The sequence below is a fragment of the Caretta caretta genome, chromosome 4 (genome assembly GCF_965140235.1).
Source record: "Caretta caretta isolate rCarCar2 chromosome 4, rCarCar1.hap1, whole genome shotgun sequence".
Taxonomy (NCBI): Eukaryota; Metazoa; Chordata; order Testudines; family Cheloniidae; genus Caretta; species Caretta caretta.
In genome coordinates, this window is record NC_134209.1 from 66,594,449 (window position 1) to 66,600,449 (window position 6,001).

Sequence of the window (6,001 nt, forward strand, 5' to 3'; positions counted from 1 at the left end):
CTTAGTACTTCTTCTTAAACCTCCATTCTGACTATTAACTCATTTTGCTGTCTATCTCTTTGCTGAAAATTAAAGATATGATTGTAACTATTGCTTCCTGTTCATGTTTCTCAGAGGATTTTCTTTCAGCATCAGGTGTTGTAGTTTCACAGAGAAGCACTCAACTTGCTGACTTCTTCCATTTTATTTTTTCAGAAAAACTAACACTTCCTCCAGTTTCTTAATATGCTGAATTCAAGTAGCTCATGGTCACACCCTCCAACCTTCCTCCTTTTCCTAATCAGATCCTTTATACTCATTATTATAAAAAAAATAGATAAAGAACAGATGATATGGAGTCTCTACTTCTGGATCAGAAAGCTGTCTTCAGTGTAAAATGAGGAACCTCTTTCATGCCTGTTGAGTTGTATTGGTCACTGTTTGTTAAGGATTATTAAAATCCTCCTTGAGCAGAGTATTCAGTGACTTAGTCTCTGAGGTTTTGGCTCAGTAACTTTTGTTTCTTACTCGTCTCCCTCTAAGAAGTTGAGATCTATTTAAGGCTATAAAAAAAAAGAAAAAAATTAAGGCAGTATTAGCACTGGGTCACAAAAATAGGACAACTACCACACAGCTACTGAACTCTGAGTACAGTTGGAAGAAAAACCTTTCTTTCCTACATCTTTTAAAAAATATACTAAATGTAAAAAATATCTGCTTACAACAAATGAGCATATATGATAAGCAAATTTTGACTTCAGCATAAAATTGAACTTGAAGGATTGCAGAGAATGAAAAATACACCGATGGAAGATTGTGACTTAGGGCTTCTCTAGACAGAGCAGCAATGTGCTCTACGGGAGTTTGATTTCTAAAGTGCAATAATGTGGCATATTAATTGGGTCTATGTAGACCATGCTGGTGCTCACTAAATGTACTGACAGCACTATGTTAAAGCACACGAGGGATTCTTTGTGTAGACCATGCTGATGCGCACTAGACCAATCAATATGCAGCATGTTAGAAATCACAGTCCCATAGGGCATGTAGACAAGCCCTCAACAGTAGGATTGATGCCAACAGCACTAGGGATGTAAAAGGTTAACCAGAAAGTATTAGGCATAATGTTAACCAATCTTAAGCGTTAACACTGGCAGTCCTGTGCTGGCTGGAGCGACCCCAGCGCTGGCTGCCCTGTGCTGGCCGGAGGAGCCCTCATCCCAGCCGTGCCAGAGGGGCCCCAGCCCCTGCCATGCCAGGCCAGCTGGAGCGACCTCAGTTAACTGTTAACTGATATAATTTAATTGTTTAACTGTTAACTTTTTAGACCAACATTTACATCCCTAAACAGCACTGCTTTGCTGAAACCTGGTAGACACTAGGGAACATTTCTTAAAAAATATATATAGTTAGCAATATAGAGACCCTTAGTGTAGACAAGGTTACAGGGGCTGCAGACTTCAGCTGCAGGAGCCTTGTTTAGAGTATGGCTACTGAAGTTGCCAATACTGGTGTAGAAAATCTCCTTGATGAGCCTATTTTTAAAGTTTTTTGAATAGGTAGGACTAGAAGTCCAGAGCAGATTATGCATCTGGAACAATTTTGTCCATCATAGTTTTCTCACTGTTTCACTTACTCTTTCCTGTTTTTCTGCATTGGATTTGACTTCCCCAAAAGCATTAGCAGGAGTACCTGAGACCCCTCACCTTCACTGTTAATTTGCTAGGCTATGGGTGAAAGTCTGCAGGAGCAGCTCAGCACTATTCCACTTCTGGTGCACATGTGCTCAAGACTGGAATCATTTGGCTAGCAGTGCCAATGAGGTCATGCATGAACCCTGACTATCATCATGCTCCTGTACTGGGGTGGGCAAACTACATTTGTGGGCCAGATCCAGCCATTTTAAGTCAGCCTGCAAGCTCCTACCAGGGAGTCGGGTCAGGGGCTGCACCATGCAGCTCGGCCCTGTTCTTTCACTCCACTTAAAACATGGGCCAGCTTAAAACGCTCTAGGTGGGGGACCGCCCTGCTCCGGTGCTCCAGCTGGGGCGCTGGGTGGGGAGCCACACCACGTGGCTCTGCCCCACTCTGGCTTTCCAGCTGGGGCACCGGGTCAGGGGCCTCACATCTAGGAACCAGAGAAGGGATATGCCACTGCTTCCAGGAGCCGCTTGAGGTAAGTGCTGCTCAGAACCTGCACCCCTGAGCCTCTCCCCAGCCCCAACCCTCTACCCTAACCCTAATTCCCCTCCTGCTCTCCAAACCTGTCAATCCCAGCATGAAGCACCCTCCTGCACCTCAAACCTCTCATCCCCATCCTAGAGCCTGCACCCCTGATCCCTCTCTGTCCCAGCCCAGAGCCCCCTCCTACATCCCAAACGCCTCATCCCCAGAACCCTCACCCCCAACTGCACCCCAACCCCAATTTTGTGAGTGTTAATGGCCTGCCATACAATTTCTATTTGCCGATGTGGCTCTCGGGCCAAACTGTTCCTCAATTCCTTCTTACTGCCTGTAGTGGCAGGGCAGAACCCCAGCAGTGTCTACAGCTTGAAGCACTTCCCCAAAAATCTCTGGCTACAGGTCAAAAGGGATAGCAATACTGAGTAGTTAGCCATCCTTGGGGATCTTCTGGGCTGTTTCCACTAGGAGGAGAAACTGATGATGGAGTCAGGTATTTTCTTTGATGCAGTTCTCTTTTCATGAGGAGGACTTTGGATGTTCTTTGTAAACAAACAGGAGACTTTTTTTTGCTCATTGTTCCAAGACACTTTCCAGCTAGAAGACTACACAAAAGCTCTTAGCTTTTTCACAATACACAGTCATACTAGATGTGCTCCTGTGACCCTGGTGCTTCCTTGCTGCCTTCTGTGTTTTTCTCAGCTGCTTTTTACACACATCCCCACAATTCCATCCAGCAATACCCAGCACTTAGTTTGCATTCAATCCCCACTGAAACTTCCACCCACATAGCTTAGATGCCTGACTAGCCTTGCATGTGGCATGTGTGTTTCAGGCAGTGGCTCCTATTGTTTTAGCTATTTTCTTCCATAAAGCAGGGGTGGGTAACATATGGCCCATGGGCTATATCTAGCCCATTGCTTAATTTCATTTGGCCTGTAGGTTCCCAACCCCTGCCCCATGGAATGTTTTATATTTCCCTCTCTCCAAAAAAAACCAAACAAACCTAAATTAAGTTGCTTTTTATTTGTGTGGAGCCTGTGATTTGATTTTTTCTGTGGGCCAATGGCCTCTGATAGAAAAAAGGTTCTCCACCCCTGCCATAAAGGATCTTAATTTCTTATATTTATCCTGAATGAAGGGTGGCTGTTACACTCACAAGCTTCATTCAACCCCCAGCATTACAGTACATGAGATATGTTAGGCTTGGTAGTGTAGAGTGTGTGTGCCAACCAGCATTTAGATTTTTTTTTTTTTATTTCTTTGCTCCAGAAGGAACTTTTCCCTTATAGTAGGACTCAGTTAAAACTTAAGTATCCCAGCTTTAAAAACTGGCTTTACTGTGAAATAGCTATGCTGCTTAAAGATTGCCACAAGATTTTTTTTCTTGGGTAAGGGACATATAACTGAAAATCTTTCAAAAAGGAAACAGAAGGCTAGTGGCACTCACCTCAAATTTTTCTTCTAGATCATTGAGGTTTGTCTCATACCTGGCAAACAAGCCCTTCTCTCTCCCTTTTGAACGCTCTGGGTCCAAGAGTGCTCTAGTGAACTGTGGCTCCTTTCTCCAAGATGACCCTGGCAAGATAGCCAGGTCCTATTCTAAACCATAAGAGTGGCAGTAAGGAACGTTGTTCCTCCCCCCACAGATGCAAGCTTGAAGAGGCTATGGTCACACCTCACCCCAGTGTAAGGGGACTTTTTGACCTGGAGTGAGTACCACTGGAGTCCTAAAAAAGACCGGTATTCGACTGTAGGCACTGTCTCAGGAAAGGACACTAGCTGCCCCTAATACTGACTCTGTGAGGCTGGCAACTCGCTCGATACCAATTGCATTAGTAACACTGACTGGTGCTGCCAACCCCTACTCTGCTTCTCACTTCACCATCCTCTTATTATAAAATCATCCATGGCACTGGAGGATCTCCAAGTGTCTGCTGAACATTTCCTAGGAGTTCATTGTATTAGACGTGCAAATGTTTATGTACTGTAGAAATGTGTGTAACATTTCTCAGGAGACCTGACTAATGTAAACCTTGGGAAATGAGCTTCAAAAACAATGTGCTAGACACTGGGATTCTTAAGAAATACTTGGGTGGTGGGGAAGGAAACTTCTCATCTCCAGATCATATAGTTGCACCCTGAGAGTTTTTGTGCTTCAAGAGGTGGAATCAATTCTATGTCTTGGAGCAGGGAAGAAGTTCCTCTGCAGTACAGAGGGAAGGGGGCTTTATTCCAATTATTTTCTAATTCTGAATAAATAATGGGTATGGTACCTGATTATGGACTTGAAGGCGAGTCGGTGCCTTCTGTCATGGTCCTGGGATAGACTACCTTGCTGAGACCTCTTTGCCATTCCATCAAGGGGCAAGCTGTTGCCTCCACTTCTCTTTGAAATGCAGTCCCAAGGTCCAACCACCCCCTGGCTGGGTCCTTTGACTGCATCCCTCTGGTAGCCAGCCATCATATCTAGCAGGCCCAATGGACTTGTCACCTGCAACAGTTCTCCACTGGGAATCTGTGGACAGAGAGAATATGCAGCGACACAGAAGCCAAAATGGGATGGCAGTGACTTGGCCAGACTTTTCTTCCACACACCAAGGAGAGCCTTGAACAGTGTTAAAGTCGCAAAGAGTCCTGTGGCACCTTATAAACCAACAGATGTACTGGAGCATAAGCTTTCGTGGGTGAATATCCACTTTGTTGGATGCATGTAGTGGAAATTTCCAGAGGCAGGTATAAATATGCAAGCAAGCTGACACTATGTGCTGACACTATTGGCACAGGTGAAAATCAAACTATAACTGTATCCTTCCCTTGCACAGGAGGAAAGAAGACATCAAGGCAGACTAAGCACTGCAACTTAATCTGTCCATAAAAACTCACTCTCAGACTTCTTTGCTCGGTCGGAATAGCCAGGCTTTGGCAGAGAATTCAGATTTACCTTTAATAAAAGCAGTGTTTTATTGTGCAAAAGCTGCTATTTGTATGGAATGGCTCAGAGCCTGAAGAACTATATCTGGAGCTCTGTCTACTACATAAAAAATGCACTCTTCCCTTTCTTTAAGGTCCACAGTCTGTTTAGAGCAGGAAACAAAGAAATAGTGACAATAGGTTTCGTTTTAGAATCTTAATGTGGAAAAACTGTCTTGGTCTTTGCTTTCTTGCCATCGAATTTGAGAAGACAGCTTATTTTTCTTTCCTACCCTATTTTTTGCCTTTGTTTTTGAAATTTTCTAATTCCCTTCAATTGTACCTCAACTTCTTAATCTTTGCCATGTAACAAAGTTAACATTTCTCAAACTGTAGCTAGTGCATGCGCCTCTTACACAGTAGTGAAGCATTTGTCAAGCGGTGCATTCCAGTGCAGGACTTAAGAGTTTGTAAAACTCTTTTCTAAGCAGCAAAATAACCTCATACAAGAGCACCCACCACCACAGAATCTGAGTATATTGAACACTTAACAATCTTGATGAACTTGGTAGGTAGGGAACTAGTATCCCCATTTTCCAGATGGGTAAAGTGAGACAGAATAAGTGACTCAAAGTTCACAATAGTACAGTTCCTGGTTCATCTAAACTTCCTGAGTCTTGGTTTCTTAACCACATGACTATCCTTCTACCCTGCACAACAGCTTCATGACTTTGACAAGTGTTTCTTAAGAGTAAGTTCAACTGTGAATAAACTTGTGCTGCTGCAATTGTAGGGGTAGTGCAGACTCAGGAGGACAAAACCCAGGGGGCCTGGAGGCAGTGAGAAATAAATGTATACATAGTAAGATCTACAACTGGAGGGGTGTGGGGGTGGGGGGGAGAGTTTAAGAGAAGGGAACATAACCATG